The sequence below is a fragment of the Mauremys mutica genome, chromosome 1 (assembly GCF_020497125.1).
Source record: "Mauremys mutica isolate MM-2020 ecotype Southern chromosome 1, ASM2049712v1, whole genome shotgun sequence".
NCBI classification, from domain to species: Eukaryota; Metazoa; Chordata; order Testudines; family Geoemydidae; genus Mauremys; species Mauremys mutica.
The window spans coordinates 343,394,415-343,416,629 of record NC_059072.1 but is presented as its reverse complement, the minus strand read 5'-3'; the positions used below and the strand labels follow the sequence as shown (position 1 = coordinate 343,416,629).

The 22,215-nt window shown below is 44.4% G+C and overlaps 1 protein-coding gene and 1 long non-coding RNA gene across 8 annotated transcripts in view; both read right to left on the bottom strand.

Moving 5' to 3' along the window:
- LOC123372513 overlaps nt 1-4,131 on the bottom strand; it is a 46,706-nt gene extending 42,575 nt beyond the window's left edge. Inside the window, exon 1 of the long non-coding RNA XR_006580327.1 lies at nt 4,068-4,131. This is a non-coding gene — a long non-coding RNA (uncharacterized LOC123372513). The remainder of the gene's footprint in view (nt 1-4,067) is intronic.
- Nucleotides 1-22,215, bottom strand: part of DLG2 (discs large MAGUK scaffold protein 2) — a 1,465,131-nt gene that overhangs the window by 1,091,221 nt on the left and 351,695 nt on the right. The window lies entirely within an intron of this gene.

Genomic DNA, 22,215 nt, shown 5'->3' with positions numbered 1-22,215 from the left:
CCTCCTAACCAAGACAGCAGAGGAGCTCATCTTCCTACTTTTGACCCTTGGCCTTCCACAAAAACACATGATGTAGCAGAGTATTTAATTAAATGGTTAATGGAGATTGTCTGTATATGCATGCACACACGTTTTCCTAAATTATAGTTCCAAAATGTACTTGTTAATAAATACTGTTCTATACAATGCTCCTGAAAAACTTTGTCCAAACAGAATTAGGCTCAATCCCACAATACTTAATGCATAGGTAGACCACTCCCTGCTGCTTTCAATGGGGCTATATGTAGGTCTGCCAGCATGCTACCCATTGTAGGATCAGGACCCAGGCTGTGATCCTTTGTCCAATAAATGCAACTACTTTTTCTTATCCATAAAGAAAATTGCATGGCACAGATAGTGTTGTAATCACTAGGTTGCCACCATAGGTCAATAGTCCTTAAATCAGGGTGCATGACTTTCTAAAGAATACCGTCTTGTTCAACCAGAAGTTATTGAGCTAGACGTAGAAATCACTGGATGAAATTCTGTGGCTTCTGTTGTGCAGGAGTTCAGAATAGATAATCATAATGGTCCCTTCTGCTTTGTAGCCCATAGAGCTATCCTTAGCATTTTACTTTACTTAGCAGTAACACAAGGAACCTACAGGCCTGTAGCCTATAAGGCATTAGCTTAAGCCATTAGCATAAGGCTTTAAGGTCTATGAACTTCAGCACAAATAAGTGGCCCAACGATCATTCTGAGTTTTGGGGAACGGGGGATAGTGTGTTGAAGGGGGGAGTCTGTACAAAATGATATCAGGTAACTACAGGAACATTGAACTGATACTAGGTTGGGGTAGTCTAGGATAATATGTTAGCAGATGATTAACACAAACTTGCCTTGGCAATATATTGACGTATATGGTAATAAGCTAAATTCATTAATACACTAACCTACACGATAAGGACACCCTCAGTTAAATATGGGCAAGGGAGGTTGGGGTTTTTTGAAGGAATATTCATGACAGTCCTTGGGTTCCATAATAGGCCAGATCACTGTGTAAAGAGTGTTCTGGACCATCGGGGTCATTCACTGTCTCTTTCCATGAGATCCTCAAGAAAGGGTGTGAGTATGTATGAGGAAGGATACAAGCTACTAGTATTAGTAACAGGATGAAATTCAATAGTGAGAAGTGTAAGGTTATGCATTTAGGGATGACTAACAAGAACTTTAGTTATAAGCTGGGGACGCACCAGTTGCAAGTAACGGAGGAGGAGAAGGACCTAGGAGTCCTGGTTGATCGTAGGATGACTATGAGCAGGCAATGTGATGTGGCCGTTAAAAAAGCTAATGCGGTCTTGGGATGCATTAGGCGAGGTATTTCTAGTAGGGATAAGGAGGTGCTAGTCCCGTTATATAAGGCGTTGGTGAGACCTCATCTGGAGTATTGTGTGCAGTTTTGGTCTCCCATGTTTAAGAAGGATGAATTCAAACTGGAACAGGTACAAAGAAGGGCCACTAGAATGATCCGAGGAATGGAAGGCCTGTCGTATGAAAGGAGACTTGAGGAGCTCGGTTTGTTTTCCCTAACCAAAAGAAGGATAAGAGGAGATATGATAGCACTCTTTAAATATATCAGAGGGATAAATACCAGGGAAGGAGAGGAATTATTTCAGCTCAGTGCTAATGTGGACACGAGGACAAACGGATATAAATTGTCAGTCAGGAAATTTAGGCTTGAAATTAGACGAAGGTTTCTAACTATCAGGGGAGTGCAATACTGGAACAGCCTACCGAGGGAAACAGTGGGGGCGAAGGACCTCCATGACTTTAAGATTAAGCTAGATAAGTTTATGGAGGAGATGGTATGATAGGATACCGGGCTTAGTCAATAGGTTAATTAAGTGCCACACTGGTAAATAGTACAATGGGTCTATGATATGATATTCTTAACCTTTTTCCAGAGGGTATGGCTGGAGAGTCTTGCCCGCATGCTCGGGGTTCAGCTGACCGCCATATTTGGGGTCGGGAAGGAATTTTCCTCCAGGGTAGATTGGGTGTGGCCCTGGAGGTTTTTCGCCTTCCTCCGAAGCATGGGGCAGGGGTCACTTGCTAAAGGAGTGGGGGGATCAGCTTATGTGGCCTGCATCTTGCAGGAGGTCAGACTAGATGATCATAATGGTCCCTTCTGATCTTGAATTCTATGATTCTATACTACTTGAACTCTGTATTTTTGCCATCTTCTTATGTGGTTTGGAGATTTTGTGTCTTTACTAATTGTGCTAGTAAAAGTGGTTAAAGCTTTCCTGTGCACTTAGTGAGAGTGTCATTGTTGTATACACTGGGGTTCCTAACCAGATATTGAACTTGATAATCTTGATTTTCTTAAATCTGATTCTGCTACTAGAACACTACCATCGCCAGCTCTTTCTATTATTGGTTTCCAATTAATTACCAATTTAATCAGTGACCACTAAAGAATTGGGCATCAGCCCTGAAAAATATATGACTCTTCTGCCAAACCAAATGACAAATCACAACAGTGTAACATGCTGGATATGCCTGCAATTAATTAGCTGTTACTAACTTTTATGGAAAACCATGACTACATAAATCTTGATTTATGTTATTGTCTACTTCTTGCTCTATGCTTTTCTATAAATAGAGGATTTTGCTGCCAACTTTTTCTGGATATAGAAATTCTGCAATTATGACTAAAGTGCTAAAATTCAAAAGTAGATAAGCAATGATCAGAAATTTTAGCCATTTGCTAAAATTAAGATTTTTTTAAATTGCTCATTATCCCTTTGATGACTCTGACCCATAAATAAAAAAAAAATTCTTTACTTTCTGATAGGCCTCAGCACTAGATCCTTCCTATAATGTTCCAAATATTTTAAAATCAAAATCATAGGACCTCTTACTCACTGAAAGCCAAATTTGTAATTATTTTTTTGCAACCAGATAATCTCAGGCCTTGGTGAAATACAACTTTACTGAGGTTCTTCAACATTACGCAATAATATTCTGCTGGCATACTCAAAAGATGTGTCTATGGCAACATATTCCTATTATTGGGAACCTCTAACACCCACGTTCATATCTGAATATTTAGTCACAAAACTAACAAAAAAAGTCAGTGTTTTATTTTAAAATCAGAGCAAAGATTGAAGTTCTTGCAAGCTACATGTTGTGCCTACACACTGCAGTATACAGTTCAGGTATATACAATTATCCCTTATTATGAGAACCATGAAACACTTGAGACAAAGAGAGATTGGTACTGAAGAGTTTTACATTTTACTTTTCATTTCCAGGTTTTTGTTGCAATGTGGAAAACGCTTTAAATCATTTTAACGCAGCTTTTGTGTGTGAATTAGAAATGTATTCCCATAATAGTAAGACTATCATTGGTAGCAGCTACAGGTGGGGACTGAGAGCCAAGACTACTCGATTCTTTTACCGAGACTCAGCCTTTTCACTTGCTCTTTGATCTAAAGCGACCCACAATTTCTCTGTCACTCAGGTTACCCATATGGAAATTGGGTACAATTACAAAAACTATTTCCAGTGGACATCACCTAAAAGTCAATAGCCGTTCCTATTGTAAGACACAATCCAACCTGTCTCAACTCCGTTATATTCCCTTATACTCTGTCTCTTAACACATATGTGAGAGACAGAGAATAATACAAACATATTACAGAATAATGCTTCACTTGAATACTCTGTTTAGTTTTGGTCAGACAATCTCAAAAAGGACATAGAAGGAATAACAAATGTCCAGAGAAGGGCAACAAAAATCAGACTTACAAATAATTATTCTGGGCAACAGAGTCTTTATAACTTACTCTGAGCATGGGGTGGTGCAGAGCTGCCACCATAATTCTTTCCAAAGGTTGACTGGTAAAGAACTGAAAAACCCATAATGCAAGAAACTTGGTGTAACCTGGTCCTTTCCTCGGCCGCCCCCTGCTGAGCTCTTTGCTGTTCCAATAAAGCACTGCGAGCCTTTTCTTGATGCAACACCTGTGGCTTTTATTCACACAAAGTTCCCACCACCAGTGATACTATTTACAGAGCCTTACAGGTCTTACTGTCTCCTCTTTTACAGGGAGTCTCTCCCAGCCTGGAGACTGCCCCTTTCCCTGGCCATTCCCCCCTTGCTCTGGCTGCCAGCCAGCCTTTATGGCTCTTCAACCGGCAGGCCCACAGGTGCAGCCAGCTCCAGAGGCCAGGCACCAGACTTCTCCCCAGCCCCAATCTATTTCCCCTGATTGGGGCTGGCTGAGCAGGGGCTAATTAGGTGCCCTTGCAGCAGCACCCTGCTACACACCTCCCCCCTTAAGCTGGTGCCAGGCCTGGTCTCCCTCGACCTCTCTTCCATTAGCCCAGGATATTACTATGCGGTGGGGCCCCCTGCCCAGCTGAGGGACCCCCAGGAACAACCCACTGGGGCTTTGGCACACCCCACCCACAAAAGGTGCATTCAGTAGGGGGTGGGGCACCCCACAGGTCCACGCTCACCCAGAGGTCCTCACACCATTCACACGGCTGGGCCGGCCGCTCCCGAGGCTCCTCCTCCTGCTTCACTGGGGGTTTTGACTCAGAGCCCGCTGCTCTGAGTTGGCCCCCCGGTTCTGGACCAGGCCCTGTGCCCCTGTGCTGTGGGGCCTCCCCCTGCTGAGCGTCTTCTACCTCCCCGAGGGCTCCCTCCCGCAGGTGGTCCTGCCCCGGGAGCTCCCTGGGCTTCTCAGTCATTCCCCCCTGTTTGCTACTTTGGCTCAGTTGTCTAGGCTGTTCTAATTTTCCCCCTGGAGGTTGTGGGGCCTTCCCTTGCTCCGGATCCGCCTCCCCCAGGGCCTTGCCCTCCCTTTCCAGGGTTTTCTTTCCCCTCTTTCCCAGTTGCTTCCCCATGGCTGCCTTTCCCCTCAGGAGAAAGCACCAATCCTGCCCTAGGACCACGGGGTAAGCTAACCCTTCAATTACCCCCACCCGCTTCCAGGTAAACCACCCGTCCACTTAGAGGGGTACCTGGGCCACGGGACAATATTCCCTATCCCCGTGGATGCATTCCACCCACATCCGTCCCCCAGGGATAAACCAGTGCGGCTTCACCAAGCGCCGCTGTACAATGGAGCGGGCGGAGGCCGTGTCCACCAGACCCCTCTGGGGCCTTTTCCCTACCCGCACCGGGATGGTGGCCAACCCACACCTCCTTTCCCCCGCCCCACTCCTAGTCCATCCACAAAAGTCCGCCGCCCCACACTCCGTCACCGGGCAGTCCCAACTTTTGTGTCCCAGCTGACCACACTGCCAACACACGGACTGCCCCGGGCGGCTAGGGGCCCCCTTGGGCTCCTCCTTTCGCTTGTCCGGCGGCTTCACCCCGCTGTGCTCACGGGGTTTCCTGACCCCCTCTGGGTCCCGCGGGACTCGATGCTCCCTCGCTGGGAAGTCAGCCTCTGCATACTCCTCGGTCCTTTGCACGGCCGCTTCCAGAGTGGCCAGCTGATGTCGCCGCACCCAAAACCGCACACTGTCAGGGAGGCCCTGTAGAAACTGTTCAAGGACCACCTGGTCCACTAACTGGCCCACCATGTGGGCATCGGGCCTCAACCACCGGGTTGCCCAGTCCGTTAACTTTTGCGCAAAGGCCTGGGGTCGCACGCGCCCTGTCCATCGGGCTGCCCGAAGCTTCTGGAGATATTTCTCGGCCAACAGCCCGAGGCGGTCCAAGATTGCCGCCTTCACCGCATCGTAATTCCTGGCTTGGGTCTCCGTCAGGGCCATATACACGGCCTGCGCCTCCCCGGTGAGATAAGGGCCCAGCCGCAGGGCCCAGGTGGTCCAGTCCCAACCGGTGCCCAGGGCCACCCGCTCAAAGGTACCCAAAAAGGCGTCGGGGTCATCGGCGGGGGCCATTTTACAAAGGCTGAGGCCTGGAGTCTGGGTACCATCCCCCACAGCAGGACTCACCAATCTCTGCAGGAGCTGTTGCTGTACAGTCGACTGCTCTTTGATGAAGTCCTGGAGGGCTTTCTGCTGCTCTGTCTGCCAAACGAGGAGAGCCTGCCGCTCCACCTGGTGGGACTCCTGGAAGGACTGTAGCGTCTTTTGCATTTCAGTCTGTTGTTCAGCGAGCCATTGCAGGGTGCTCTCCATGCCCAGGCCGCCACACTGCGTCTATGGCAAGGTTCCCGGACAAGCCTCTACGTGTAACCTGGTCCTTTCCTCAGCCGCCCCCTGCTGAGCTCTTTGCTGTTCCAATAAAGCACTGCAAGCCTTTTCTTGATGCAGCACCCGTGGCTTTTATTCACACAAAGTTCCCACCACCAGTGATACTATTTACAGAGCCTTACAGGTCTTACTGTCTCCTCTTTTACAGGGAGTCTCTCCCAGCCTGGAGACTGCCCCTTTCCCTGGCCATTCCCCACTTGCTGTGGCTGCCAGCCAGCCTTTATGGCTCTTCAACCGGCAGGCCCACAGGTGCAGCCAGCTCCCGAGGCCAGGCACCAGACTTCTCCCCAGACCCAATCTATTTCCCCTGATTGGGGCTGGCTGAGCAGGGGCTAATTAGGTGCCCTTGCAGCAGCACCCTGCTACACTTGGATATAAAAAATAGATCATAGAAGTTCTTTACACAGATCTGGAGATTGTTCATAGATTATATCGTAGTGAAGATCCAAAGAGATCATAGGAATTCAATCTTCTAATGATTCTGGTACATTACCAAGATGACAGCAATGTTAAATTCCATAGGAGGGTGGGGGTTACAAAAATTCTCAGCCAGCATGGCAAAAGATGGCTCAGCCAAACACAGTTGCACCTTAGCCAAACACAGTTGCTTTATGACAATGCTGAATAAGAGATTTAATTTGGAGTATAAGGCTTCAGTCCTGCAAAGACTTAAGCACATGCTTAATTTTATGTTCTGTGAGTAATTCCAAAATGGGGCTAGCTACTAAGTGCATAGTTAAGCATGTGCTTAACTCTTTGCAGGACTTGGGCCTAAATATTTCTTTTATAATTAGGATGTACTACAGTTCATCAAGCCTCAATATCTGACATGCATTTCTGTGGTTTGTTTCAGGAAACATGACAACTTTTTTATTGCCAAGTATGCAAATGTTCTTAAAGCAATTGCTAAATGTTTTCACACCAAGATAAGCCAAAGGTCCTAGGTCTTCACCAGTCGACCTCTTCTCTTTCAAAAATTAGAAAAAGACAAACAATTTTTCCCCTTGTAGTTCATTAGAATTTCACGTAGCATCTATAGGACAGATAATGTTATGCTACTTTTCCCTTTAGCAATAGGCAATGCTCCTCCAGGATAATGTAAAACAAAAGATGGTTTATTGAGAATTTAAGAACAGCCATACTGGGTCAGACCAATAGTCCATCTAGCTCAGTATCTTGTCTTCCGACAGGAGCCAATGCCAGATGCTTTAACGAGAATGAACAGAACAGGCATCACATCATAGCGATGATATCAAAAGAATAGGAACCACATAAACAGGAAACAGAAAAGTAACAGAAGATGCTCAAAAAATGAAGTGTATGAATCATAAAATCATAGGACTGGAAGGGACCTCAAGAAGTCATCTAGTCCAGTCCCCCTGCACTCATGAATTTTATGTCTGATCAAATGTGAGGCTGGGGTAGATAGAGAGGTTTCCTTCTCCGAGAACTCTCTCAGGGCTGTGTGCAGGATTATTCATAGATTCTAAGGCCAGAAGGGACAACTGTGATCATCTAATCTGACCCCCCCTGAATAACACAGGCCATTCCTGTTTGAACTACAGCATATATTTTAGGTGTCAAAAGCATAGGGCCAACTTTGACCATTAAACGATGGAGGGATCCACAACAAGCAATTGATTTAATGAGCCCTCCCTTGGGGAAAAATGGCTTACTTTCCTAGGGATTTGTGCCCTAAAGTGAGTGAGATGGGAGACTAAGACAAACCCATTCCTCTGGAGAGCCTCTCCTGAAAATTTCAAGGAGGAAAGAAAGTGCAGGATCTGAGATTGGTTCACACTCTTCTTCCTCTGAAGAGACCCTGTCCAAAAAGAGGAGTGAGAAGGGTGGATCTCTGTGTCAGGAGGCAGAAACGAGATCCCTCGAAATGATGGAACAAACAGCCAAGGACCCCAAAGAAAGAAAGGGTCCTTCTTTGGATGTTCCCTGGAGGAGAGGTGAAAGAATTTCCCCCAACAAGAAAAGCAAAGAGGACACAAATACTCAGTTTGATCCAGAGTTGAGGGCATCCCCAGTTGAGAAGGCAAGAAGAAATTGGATGTCCCACCTCCATGTGAATCGTGTCTTAGGGCTCACCTTAAACTTAATGGGTTTTCCCAGATGTCTTGATCCTCCAGGGGTAGCCTCCTCTAATTTCCAATAATAGTGGGAGCCTGCCAAAGCATGGTCCAAGCACCTATTCCACCGCTGCTTCTGATCTCATTCTGCCCAGTTTAGTTAAGGTGGCGGCGGGGGGGGGGAGCACTCCACACAGAATGAACTCAAGATGGAGGGCAGAAGGAGAGAGAAGACATATGGGGAATGTTGTGCCCTTCCTCCTCAGTTCCCTAAAGAAGTCTTTGGGTGTCACCTTCTCAAATAATAATAATAATACCTAGCTTTTTACCTAGTGCTTTTCATCAGTAGCTCTCAAAGAGATTTACTAGATATCCCAAGAGGACTCCAGAACTGTGAGTGGCTTGGAGAAGAAGACAGCACCTCAAAAAGATGTTGGCTGGTACAAATGCTGCAATGAGACATAAGGAAACAACTAGAGGAAGATTCCTTGTCTGCAGGAAGAAGAGGAGGACTTGGGTATAAAAAATCCTTGCCCAGGTTTGGTTGCCACCTACCTGAGTGACATATGAAAGAGGAAGGATGGTTCAGTGGGTAGCTTGAGACCTGGCAGACCAGCATTCAATTCCCTGCTTTGCCACGGGCTTCCTGTGAGACCTGGAGCAATTAATCAATTAATCTACTGTGTGCTTCAGTGCCCATAAGTAAAATATCAGAGGGGTAGCCGTGTTAGTCTGGTTCTGTAGAAGCAGCAAAGAATCCTGTGGCACCTTATAGACTAACAGACGTTTTGCTGCATGAGCTTTCGTGGGTGAATACCCACTTCTTCGGATGCATCCGAAGAAGTGGGTATTCACCCACGAAAGCTCATGCTTCATAAGTAAAATGGAGATAACAGCACTTCTTCACAGGGGTGTTTTGATGGTGAATACATTAAGATTATGAGGCACTCAGGTGCCACCACAGAGATCAACTGGTGGAAACTAAGTTATGGAATTATTATTTCATATTTATTTATATGGTATAAATCATAGGCAGCTGCATTACTCAGCTACTATGTGTATAGACTGCAACCCAAATAATGTTTTTGGATAGTCTGAAGAAAGCAGCTCAGTAAATCTCCTTCAAGAGAACTAGACAAATACAGACTGTACATGAAGCTACAGTTCTTGTTGTATGGCTCCAAAGAATCAAGACTCTCTTGTACACAGTGAAGGTTAATAAGCCTTACAGTCCATTTGTACACAAACTACCTACAAATGCTGTTCATTACCTTTGCATTTATCTCTAACTGCAACAAAAAGGATGGACGCTTTAAGGAACTCCTTCATACCCACAATGCAGAAGCTGAGTCACCTCTTGATAGTCAGTCTGTAATCTGAAATAGCCTAACCTTGAAAGTAAATAACTAAGACAGATAGATAAGACAGGTGAGGGGGAAAGACCAGCAGGGAAATCAATCTGTGTATAGCAAAGTCTGAAATTAGAGAACCTTATGATCAACTGCCAAAGCTTAGAACTCCGTGATTCTCCAAAAAGAACAGATAGCCATGAGGAATGCAGTCTTGAAAGACAAGAATTTTAATAGGCACTTGTGAATGGACTTGAATAAAGGGATGCTAAGCACTAAAATTAAAATCTTATCATCTGACAGCTTTCAGCCTAACATAAACTCTTGGAAGGGTAAACAGCAATAGACCGGTCATGGATTTGTGAAAGACTGAAACAGTTGCCACTTGAACTCCGTCTGACACCAACTGCAGGTAGGTGAAAGCAACACTCCTCAAAAGGGGAAGGCAAGCTGGGAATTTCTAGCAGTCTCAGCCTTTTCTATCTTCTCAGCACCAGAAATGCTCTGTCCCCTTTGGTAGGGCAATATCCCAATTATCACACTCACAGCCTGGAAATTAGTCTGTAGCCAGGTATTATCCACTTGGGGGACTCTCCTAAATGAGATTTCACAGCATATCATTCAAATGTCAGTTGACTTTATATTTTTCTAATGTCTAATTTTTTTTTGTACATGTCAAAAGCAGAAAGGAAACATCATTCATCCCTGTGCTGAATAATCTTCCATGTAATCTTCCTTTCCGGAACTGGGAGGTTTTTAAAATAATGTGCATACTGTCTGAAATTAATGTATACACAGCAATTTTTCAATTGTTTAACAATATTACTCTTGTTCATGTCAGCTAAAGTGCATTTTAGACAAGATTACCGTTATGCTCTCTAATTAACAAACTTCTGCAAATGTCAGTAAGTGCAGAACACAGCGGCTTACTTCCCAATACTTAGATAAAATGGCAGGACAAAATACTATGGTGATGAGTGAAAGTTAAGCAGAGCACATTTTACCTATTTCATGAACTGCTCTTTTCGGTTCCATGCCTTAATTTGCACCACTTTTATTCTGAGTGCAAACTGAAGTGTCATTGGTAATTTATAAAGCCCTCTATATATTAGAAATATTTGCCACTTATACACTACTTCTCTTCGGCCAATCTCAAAGCAGATCACACAGGTGGGAGAGTATCATTATCCACATTTTACAGATGGTGAAACTGAGGCACAGGGCAGTTAAGTGATTTGCCCAAGGAAACAAAGCTAGAATTCAGGATTTCTAACTCCCAGTCCCTAAGCACTAGATCACACTGCTTCTGATTTAGGACTTAGTCACCCAAGAGATCACCCCTTTTCTCATGTTCCATAGTGATAGCATTATGCATTTTGTTTCTCTAAGGCAGTGGTTTCCAAACTTTTTTGATCGCGCACCCCATCAGTACAAAATTTTTGAGCACGCACCCCCTGCTCCCAGCCGAACTGTTGAAGCAAAATAAATAAATAAATAAATTTTAAAAAGCCGCTCGGGCTCCTGGCTGAACTGCCAAAGGGGGGGAAAAAAGCAGCACTGCTCCGGTGGCGCTCCTCCAGCTGCGCACCCCAAAGGATCCTCTTGTACACCCCCTGCGGTGCGCGCACCCCACTTTGGAGACCACTGCTCTAAGGCAGTGGTTCTTCACCTTTACTGCAGCCTGCACCCCTTTGGTTCTCAAAATATGTTCTTGCACCCCTAATCAAAAATCAAAATATGTTCTCGCGACCCTTATCAAAAATCAAAATATGTTCTCGCGACCCTTATCAAAAATCGTTGAAGTAGGTCAGTTCTTTAAACCATATTTTTGTTTGAATATTACAGTAATCGTTATAAAAATGTATAATGTTAATAAATACATAGGTTTGATGAAACAAAGTAGTTGCACTTACGTGCCTGTGCTTAATTTGTGTTTTCGATGATTTACCTTCTAACAAAATCTGGCATGTCTCGCACCCCCAGAAAGGCATCTTGCACCTCAAAGGGATGCATGCACCCCAGGTTAAGAACCACTGCTCTAAGGTGTTCACAGTTGAAGGCCTTTGCAATTCACTCCCCTGGTGGCCCACCAGAGTCAGACACCGTGATTCTTGGATCTGGCCAATTTGTGCCCAGTTCAAGTCTGGAGGGAAGAGCAAAGATGACTTTACAGCACCTTTCTGGTTCCCCAAATATGAGGATGTCCAGGGGCTGGGTTGACCTCCAGCATAACAGCAGCTTGAGGACTGCTCTAATTTGCAACTGGTTACCCATGGTTGGCCAAACAGACAGTTGTGGTGGCTGCAAATAGCCGGAGCACACAGTTACTCCAGTCATAGCCCCTTTCACCAGCCATGCCCTCTGTGGGGCCTGGGGATGGAACGTTGTAGAGCCCTACACCAGCTCCACATCACCCAGAGGGAATTCCTCTGGCCAGGGCTGCTCACCAGAGCAGACCATGAATCCTGCTCAAGTGTTTATGGCAAGTACACTCTCTATGATGCATGGAATACTGACAGCTCATTGAGGCCACAGCTGATGAGTCTAGCAACAAATCAGATATTTAACGGAAAGTGCTTGCAATAGATGCTATGTAAGCCAATGAATACATAAAAATATAAAGGCACTACTCACATGCTTTAAGTTAGACATGTGCTTAAATATCCTGTGGAATCAGAAAAGTCTTGGCACAGATGAACAAACTGAATGTTCTTTTTAAAAAACGGCTATGAGCCTACTAGGGTTTTTATACCAACTTGGGAAACAAAAGGAATCCAAAAGATCACTTTCAGCCCTAACAAAATTGAGCCTTTCTTTTGATGGAGTCCAGGATAAAATTAAGGTTTTCATCAGCCAGGATGCAAACAAATAAAACAATTCCTGCATCTCAGAGTCAAACCATGCAGCAAATTAAAGATCTCAGTGGTCTGGTTTTCTCAAGCTCCCAACATATTCTCTTCGCTCTCTCTCTATCTCCTCAAATTCATATTACCAGTTTCAAGGGGAGCCAGCTGCTTGTTTCCAATTATGCTTGATATGCCAACAGTTTCTTACTATTCTGACGCGCTCAACTGAAGCGCATGGAATAGGTATCTTACAGGCTTTCGTTGGAGTTAGTTTGGACCAGTTTGCCAGCCACCATGCACAATTTCTTCCCCTGTTGATACATCCACTTCCATTCCAGCGCAATGTCAAACATTAGTCTTCACTCTGACACCCACACTAAAATATATTGGCCCTGATTCTCCACAACACACAAGCTGGACTCCGGCATAGTTGTGTGCGGTGGCTGGAGAGAGCAGGTGAGAGCTCCCTGATTCAGAGCTACCCAGTCCCAGTGTAAATAGAGCAGGAAGGGTCCTCACTGAGGTACCTATCTGCCTGCATTACCTGTATTTCTCCTCACAACATGAGGCGGAGCAGAGCTATTATTGCATTTTACAGATGAGACAGCCAGACAGACTAAGTGACTAGACAAGGGTCACACACAATGTCAGTCGTAGGCCAGGGATTTGAACGCCAATCGCCTGCATCCCAGGCTATGGGCCCTGACCACTAGACCTTCCTTCCACTCTAACTGCCTCCTGCTCTAAATTATGATGATGGTGCCGCTGGCACCTCCTCTGACTCCTGACAGGCCCCCATCGGAGGTGGAAGCAGCAGGCAGGGGCGGGGGGGAGGTTCCTAGTTTAGCCAAGATTCCCCCTACATCAAGGAGAATTCTTCCCTGGAGAATCTCCAGGCAGCTCAAGGCCACTTTACCCAGCAAAAGCAGCACAAAAAAGCCTTAGCAGATTGGAGAATCCAGTCCATTGTGTATAATCAAACATTATGAGTAAGTTGTTTTGAACATTTGCCCTGTACAATATGCAACGATTAAGATAATTTACACAGGTTTCACCTACGTCTTATCTTTTAGAAACCATTTGCTGCTACAGTGGGAAAATTTGCTACTATCATTTGTGTAATGGGACAGAAATTAACTTCGGACCTGGCCAGATATGGCAAATATTGCAATTATTTAAAAGATTCTAGCTTCCTACCACTATCACCTGTATCCCACATGGCAGTTACACTTAGAGGTAAAAACTAAAATATAGGATGAAATCCTGGATCCACTGAAGTCAATGGCAAAACTTCCATAGTGTGCACTACCTCTTCCAATCTGTTACCCATGGTATCATTAGAGTTCCCTATGATAAGAGACAGCCCTTGACAGGTGGAAGCAGATCATAAGGTGTTACTAGAGCTAAAAGGTCAATTCATAGCAAATAACTTATTTGATTAATTAGTCTTTTTTGTTGTTATCAAAGTGTCTGCTAGCAGCTGATGCTCGTCTCTAATTTATTTGCTACGATTTTGTTCGAAATATGCATAGCACTAACAATTCTTGGTGTACAGAGAGTTATGAGCAGTTTATTGCTAATCTTTGATATTCAAGAATTGTTAGTTAGCTGTGGTTGAACACAGAGCTCACATGGTATAGTTTCTGTTTAATATTTGGATGACCATAATTCTTTGACTCAGCTGTCTATTACAAATCCGGTTAATAGTTTTATTCAGGAACTGGTTTCCCCAAAGATCCCTGATACCAAAAAACAAAAGGGAAGTGTAAACAGCCTACGTGAATTTGGTTTTTAGTCCAGTGAATATTCTTAGGAAAAGTACTCAGGTACTTATCTTGTTCTCGGTATTACCAATAAATAAATAAAGTGGCAGAATAAAATATTGAATAGAAATTTAGCATTGTAGCCTATACATCTGAACATTTTTCCTATTTGTGTTAGCTTTTATTTCAGTGAAGAAAGTAGGGTTGCCAACTCTGACTGAAGCTATTCCAGGAGATTTTTTTTTCCCAATATGATGTAATGCCATTTTCTTAAAATATCCTATTAAAATCTCCCGGGTTGCTTTCAATAGTCACGGGGAGATTGATGCCAATTCCAGGAGACTCCAGGCCAATCCTGGAGGCTTGGCAACCCTAGAAGAAAGGTGGGTGCGACACTATGGGAGTGAAGGTAGGAGTGAAAGTCTACAGAGGAGAGGGGAAAAAATCAAATCTTAGTCTATGAGAAAAGGCACAAAGGGGAAATAATGTCAAGTAGTTAAAGGAGGCAGAATTTACAAGTCCCACAACCAAAAGTTTCTGCTGTAAAAGAGCAAGACAGAATGGCAGAAATGGCAGCAGTGTTTCTTATTCCATCTATGAACGCAGAATGGTGTGTTGGAGGGGCGACAGAAAGCATTTGGTCTCTCTACGTTTAAGGGGCCATTTCTGTCTCTGGGCATATGCAGACACCTGTCAGTGCAGAATTTGGTTCTTTACCCCTTACGTTCGGTAAAAATTGAAGGCAAGAGTATGCTTTTTGACCTATATAGCATCTGTCTGCTCCAATATTCTGCTGTACTTGTGTGCATGGAATTCCTAGTAGAGAGAGAGAGCACAGTGCGGAAGGGTGTACTCACTACAGGCATGAAAGAACAGAATTTGAGTCTTAATTTTTACATTGTTGCTAAAGGGATTTTTTAGCAGCATAATTCCCATTAAAAACAATGGGAATTACAGAGCTTAAACTCTGTGACAGACTAAGGCTCCTGTCACCTCCTCCATGAGTGTAGGGTGGCCTGTTACCATGGATACCAGCGGGGGGCGGGCACAGAACATGGGAGTGCCACCTACTCAACGTACTGACTCCATGGGATTCAGGCTTTGAAGATTTGGAGTGGGTGGATGGGAATGGGTGAAACAAGGGGGCTACTGGGTCATCACCAGATTTTCACCCAGACACACTAAACTATGGAGCACAGCAGCACAAGACTGTGCAGTGCCTTACCCTGCTTCTCCCTCTGTGCTGTAGAGGGTGAGGCTCTGGAGGGGAGTTCTACTGGCAGCTGCCCATTCTGGCAGACAATGACCTGGCCTGAGTTACACATGCTTTTGTCATCTCTTGTCTAGACTACAGCAATGCAGCATTTTGGCACATGTCCTCTGCTACATGGGTTATCACAAGCACGTCAAACCCATCTTCCACTTTCTACGCTGCCTTCCCACAGAACATTGAATCAAGTTCAAGATCTCAAGTCCTTATCTTCAGACACACAAAGTACGTCCACACAGCAATTAACACTCGCTGCTCACCGGGGTCAGCTGACTCAGGCTTGTGGGACTCAGGCTGCAGCCCTGTAAAACTGCTATGCAGATGTCTGGGCTTGGGCTGGAGCCCAGGCTCTAGGACCTCATGACGGGTGGAGGAGGAGGGAGTGTCTCAGAGCCCAGACTTCCAGCCCGTGCCCGAAAGTCTGCACAGCAATTTTAGCCCCCACAGCCTGAGCCCCACAAGCCTGAGTCAGCTGACCCAGGCCAGCCACAACAATGCCATGGGTCTTGAAGTTATTCAGGTGCAGATATACCCTCAGTGGCTGTCTAAAACACCTACTAAAACTCCAGGATGAGGACCGTGGTCAACAACTCTGTTCCTCAGGCCCACTGGAACTTTCTACACAAAGTGAAACTCATCTGTGCAGGAGACAGAGCTTTCTCAGGGGCTAGTCTCATACTCTGGAAAGAACATCCCCACAAACGAAGGACTGTCAGAAACCTCACTACCTTCTGTTGCAAGAGCAAGGTGAACTTCTTTTACTTGTTTCCTCTAATATAAACAAATAACAATGTGTACATAAAAAAAGTCAACCCAAACAAAACACTACACTACACACAATTCTGGGGAAGGATGTGAGAAAGAATGTATCCATATGACAGATGTTAGTCATGTTACTTAATGCACTGCTGGAAGGTGCTCGAATACTACAGTGAGTCTAAGAACCTATGTACAATAGAATAGAATCCTTATGGATTGACAACTTTGGGTGAATGTTGTTTCTGCTAGGAGGCAAATTACATCCCTCTGACTCTACATCCCCAACAGAAGAATGCAAAAGAAACTCTGTGTTGAAATTCATTGAGATTCCTTATTCAATGGAGACCTAAACTTTTTTAACATTGGTCTCCTGCTTTCCTGCAGTATCTAATTCAAGAAAGGGACATTTTTCAAAATTTCCCCACCAGTTCTGCAATCAGACTACAGCCACTGGTGCTAGCTATTGCAGTTATACCCCGTTACTTCTATCATAATAGACACATTTCCATGAAACATTTTGATTTAGACTGAACTTTATTTTCCATCGGAAAACTGTTTCATCAAAAAATTTTGACCAGCCTCTTGCAGCAGGTATCTTTTTAAATATCAAGCATTGCACAGTCAACTTCTAGTACCAATAAATGCCTGCACTCTTATCCTCAAAGTTGCTCCATCTCCCCTTCAGTATTCTCTAGTGTAAAATGGAACGAGGACCCGACAACATCAAGGAACATCTAGAATTAAAAGAGACTCTAAACTGCAAACTATTGCTATACCTTAACAACACTTTACTCTAGCTGACCAGCTTTAATAACCCTGTCTCCCTAACCTCCAACAAATCCTCAGTACATTTGGTAACTTATTTGGTTACAAGATGATCTGTGAATAGTTTATTACCCCGTCATCAAAATTCTTGTCTGAGATCTATACCGTAGTACTCGAATTTAGTATCCTACTCTCCCTACATGCAGGACAAGACTGGGGAATGAGTGCATGCAGAGAGCAGAATACAAACCTTGACTACAGCCATACTGATCTGACAGGAAAATGTTCCTGTTCCCTTAACACTTTATTTAAGTCTTGCTGCTAACACTCTCTTTGACTGAGAGAAGCCACAGCATACCCATTTCATACAGTAGCCAGAAAAATAGAAAAACCCCAGGAAAACTGGGCCAAACTCGATTCTCAGTCATAACATGAGTAACTGTTTTGACTTCAGTGGAGTTACTACAGTTCTCCAGCAGTGTAAGAGATCACAATCTGGCCTACAGTATTCAGCACACAACAAATAAAATACTATATATTGGGTGAAATCCTGGCTCCCTTGGTGTCCCTGGATGCAATGACAAAAGAATTCCATTGATTTCAATGCGGCCAGAATTTCACCCATTTTCTTAAATGAAAAAAATGGATTTTTAAAACAAATTTCTGCGATAATATGTACATTTGGGTTTGGACTACCATTTTTAAAAGCATAGAGCTCCCAGATAATCTTTAGCAGATTATCTTGATGAGACTGAGGGTGTCCAATTTCCACTTGCTTTCTCATGGTAGATGTGAAGTAGTCACTCATTGTGGCTTTACACAATTTGCCATCAGCTTTTACTACAACACAAGCATATGGGGACAAAATTAGAAAGGATAAGGCACAAAACAAGATTAAACTACCTACGGACACAAAGAGTAACAAGAAAATGTTTTGCAATATATTAGAATACATTAGAGGAAGTCCCAGGACAGAGAGTAAGCCCATTACCCAATGAAAAGGGAAAGACAATGTAGCAATGGCTAAAGTGTTAAATGCCTTTTTTGTTTCAGTTTTCACCAGAAAGATTGGACGACTGACATAGTGAACATCAGTGTAAATAGGGTAGGGAACGAGGCTAAACTAGGGAAAGAACAGGTTAAGAATTACTTAGACAAATTAGATGTGTTCCAGTTGGCAGAGCCTGATGGAATACACCCTAGAATAATTAAGGAACTGGCTGAAGAGATCTCTGAGCCATTAGCCATTATCTTTGGAAACGTGTGGAGGATGGGGGAGATCCCAGAGGACTAGAAAGGGCAACGATCTCTAAAAAGGGAAACAAGGACAACCCAGGAAATTATAGACCAGTCAACTTAACTATGGTACCCAGAAAGATAATGGAGCAAATAACCAAACATGCAATTTGTAAGCCTCTAGAAGATAATGATGTGATTAGTAACAGTCAACATGGATTTGTCAAGTACAAATCATGTCAAACCAACGTAATATCTTCCTTTGACAGGATAACAAGCCTCGTGGATAGGAGGAAGCAGTAGATATGATATATTTCGACTTTAGTGAGGGTTTTGATATTGTCTCATATCACCTTCTCATAAACAAACCAGGGAAATATAGCCTAGATGAACCTACTATAAACTGGGTGCATGTAGTGGTGCAGTTGCCCCACACCAGGAAGATGAAGGGTTAAAGCAGGCCAGAGGGAGCCTGTGCAGAACCCTCCAATTAGAGGAGGGTTCACTAAGCAAGGCAATCGGGAGGTGGCTTGTTGCAGCAGCCAATCAGGGCCAGCAGGGGCCATATATAAAGGGCTGCTCAACAGAGCAGAGAGAGTCTTTCCCTGGCCTGCTAGGGAGAAGGACTGGCTGTCTAGGAGCTCCATGACTAGAGCAGTGCTGGGCAGGGTAGAAGAGCAGAAGGAGCTTCCGGCTGATGGCTGCCAGACTGAGGCCCTGGAGGAAGGGCAGATAAGTTGCTAGGACTGCTCCCACTTGCCCTGAGGGAAGTGGCCAACACAGACTGTAGTTTGCCCCTGGAGCAAGGGACTAGACTGGTGACTGCAGCAATTATACCCCTTTACTTCTATCATTGATGTTCTTTACTACATTATATGGAAATGTTACTTATGCCACACAAAGTATATCTAGATACCATGATGATGACGGTCCTATAAATGCTCATAATTATAATGGAAGTGCCCCATTTTACAAGAGTTTCACTTCCAACTGGCAATGCTGAAACTTCCGGGAAATTAATCTGATTTTTTTCATGAAAATTTGGCAAAATAAATTAATTAATACACTATAACAATAATAATAAAGTCTCATTTATGCACATGAGCAGTGGAACTAGTTTCAATGCTTTAATTTCTGAACTAATAATAATATCAATTAATAATACATGGCACTTACATAACTCTTTTCATCTTCAAAATGCATTAGAAACATTAACTAATTAAATTGCCTGATCTTTTTCACAATGTAATTTTATCCATTTAAGATTTGGGAGGGGGAACAAAGGCCTCTAGAATCCTTGGCATTTCAGTACCATGGGCAACTGCAGTAAATTTTTATTATATGTACTAGCTTCCTCTTTTTCCCTGTAAATTTTCCTTTCTTCTTGAAAGTAGCTCCCATCTAGGACAATTGATCAGCAGAGGACATACCTGGCTACCATTACATCAGATTCTTTTTTAACAATGCTCCAATGCATCCGTTCAAAATTAACTGCCTGGAACTATTTGTATGTCTTTTATGAAACAGTAATCCTCCTTGCCCCATACCATCCCCTCTCCAATTTATTTTAATGAGTAGAATCCATAATTAGTTGGAGTCAGACATCTCAGGTAGCTGGACAGCGTTACTATTTGGCCCTAGACATCCTAAGAGATTTTCACTTTCCAAATGGGCCACACTGGAGTATTTAAGCTTAGCATGCAATTGCTCTGGACTGTTTTTGTCATACAGTGTTTGACCTTGCAATACAACTTTGATGCTGCTGACAGAAAACTCACATGAACAAAGTGCTTGTATCTCAGTGGGCCTGGCCAGATAAAAGCTTTTATTAAATAAAGTCATGTTTGTCCCAGTCATGAAGAAAGCCTTCATAATTCTTGTATCAGTCAACCTCCCTATGAATCTGAGCACTACATATATTTACTCTACAGACCTGGTGAAATACAGGGGCGGCTCTAGACCCCAGCGCGCCAAGCAGGCGCGTGGGGCGGCCCTTTCCCGGGGGGGCGGCATTTGGCTCCAGTGGACCTGCCGCAGGCATGACTGCGGCGGGTCCCCTCTTCCCGCGGCTCCGGTTGAGCTCCCGCAGGCATGCCTGCGGCTGGTCCGCTCGTCCCGGGCTCCGGTGGACCTGCCGCAGGCATGCCTGCGGGAGCGACGAGCGGACCTGCCGCAGGCATGCCTGCGGGAGCTCAACCGGAGCCGCGGGAAGAGGGGACCCGCCACGGGACAGGGGAAGGGCGGCGCAGTGCACCGCGCTGCTTGGGGCAGCCTGATTTCTAGAGCCGCCCCTGGTGAAATACCTAATATTATATCTATGTGATCTCTTAAAAGCTTCCCCCCCCACCCCCCGCTGGCAGACAAATGATTTTCAGCTGTATTATGTTTAGTAATGATGATACTTCTGGACAGTTAGGTTTATCAAAGATGGCTATATCTACAAAAAATACCTTGAATATCACATTTTCCATTCCTCTTTAAACATAGACTCATAGACTTTAAGGTCAGAAGGGACCATTATGATCATCTAGTCTGACCTCCTGCACAACACAGGCTACAGAATCTCACCCATCCACTTCTATAACAAACCCCTAGCCTATGTCTGAGTTATTGAATAACTCAATATTTTGGGCACATGTTAGAGTGCCTAAAATAGAGTGCCTATATTAATCACATAGGTAACTCATGCTAACTGCTTGTGAAATCTCAGGTGATTTTACACCCTAATAACTCTCTCTTATGATAATGGCATTCAGTTAGACTGATAGATGTTAGTGGCATCAACTTAGGCCCTGATTCTGCAAAAACTTTACACACATCTTAACTTCACACACTGCGAGTAGTTTCATTGAGAGTACTCATAGTGTGTAACATTAAACACATGCAGAACAGAATCTGGGCTTCAGCAGATGACAATCCTAACATTAGCATATGGCTCCAATGTTGACGGTTTATTCATCTATCTTTTCATATAAACAGATTTACAAAGCCATTACAGACACTGTACGTGGCCCTTGAATATTGTGACACAAATTTCACGTTCTTTCAGTACATTCTAGTATTGACTACAAGAATTTGATTGTTATGGCACCTGTCACACTCAAAGTAGCCCAACATACCCTACATATTAACAAGACAATCTTAGCAGTTACAAAGTGTTCAATAGTTCCCACCCAATGTTAGACGCTAGAAGTTGTGTTAATTAGGGTAGGAATGTTGGCCAGGATGAAAAATTTATTTTTTACTTCTTTCCCAAAACTCGGTGGGACTATTATTTGTTGTTTTCATTATGATAACACCTAGGGGCCTGTGACAGGATGAATGAACCCTACATTAATGGAGATAGTGGTACAAAAACATCTCTGGGCCCTGGAAGCCCCACTCCAGTGGGCCTGCTGGACATGCTCCAGTTGGAGGAGGGGCTTAAAATGAGGCATTGCAGCTCAGCCAGGGGGCTAGTAGATGGAAATGGACCTGTGCTCACTGCTACAGAGGGACTACAACAGGAGGGGGGCACCACCAGGAGGGGAACTGCCGTGCAAAACAGGGACTCTCTCCCCACAGACACCCCTGGGCTGGACTGCAAGGGATGCCTACAAGCTTCAACACACTTAGCGGAGGGATAGGGTGATAGGAAGAGACCCAGGAGAGGGTGTTAGCCGGATCACATGTGGCAAAGACCATCCCTACAGTACTCAAGAGGGCCCTTGGTCAAAACCCAGTGGAGAGATGGACCAGATTCCCCTACCCCTACTCCTACCAGCATGGGCTCTAACTGCTAGGCAGAGCTGCCACCATGGGCTAAACAGTAAGTGGGGCTGCTGCCATGGACTCTAACCAATGGGTGGGGGACCCGCCTGTTGACAGGGCCCCAATCATAGACCAGGGCCAAGTGTGGTAGAAACACATAATAAAAAGGCAGTCCCTGCC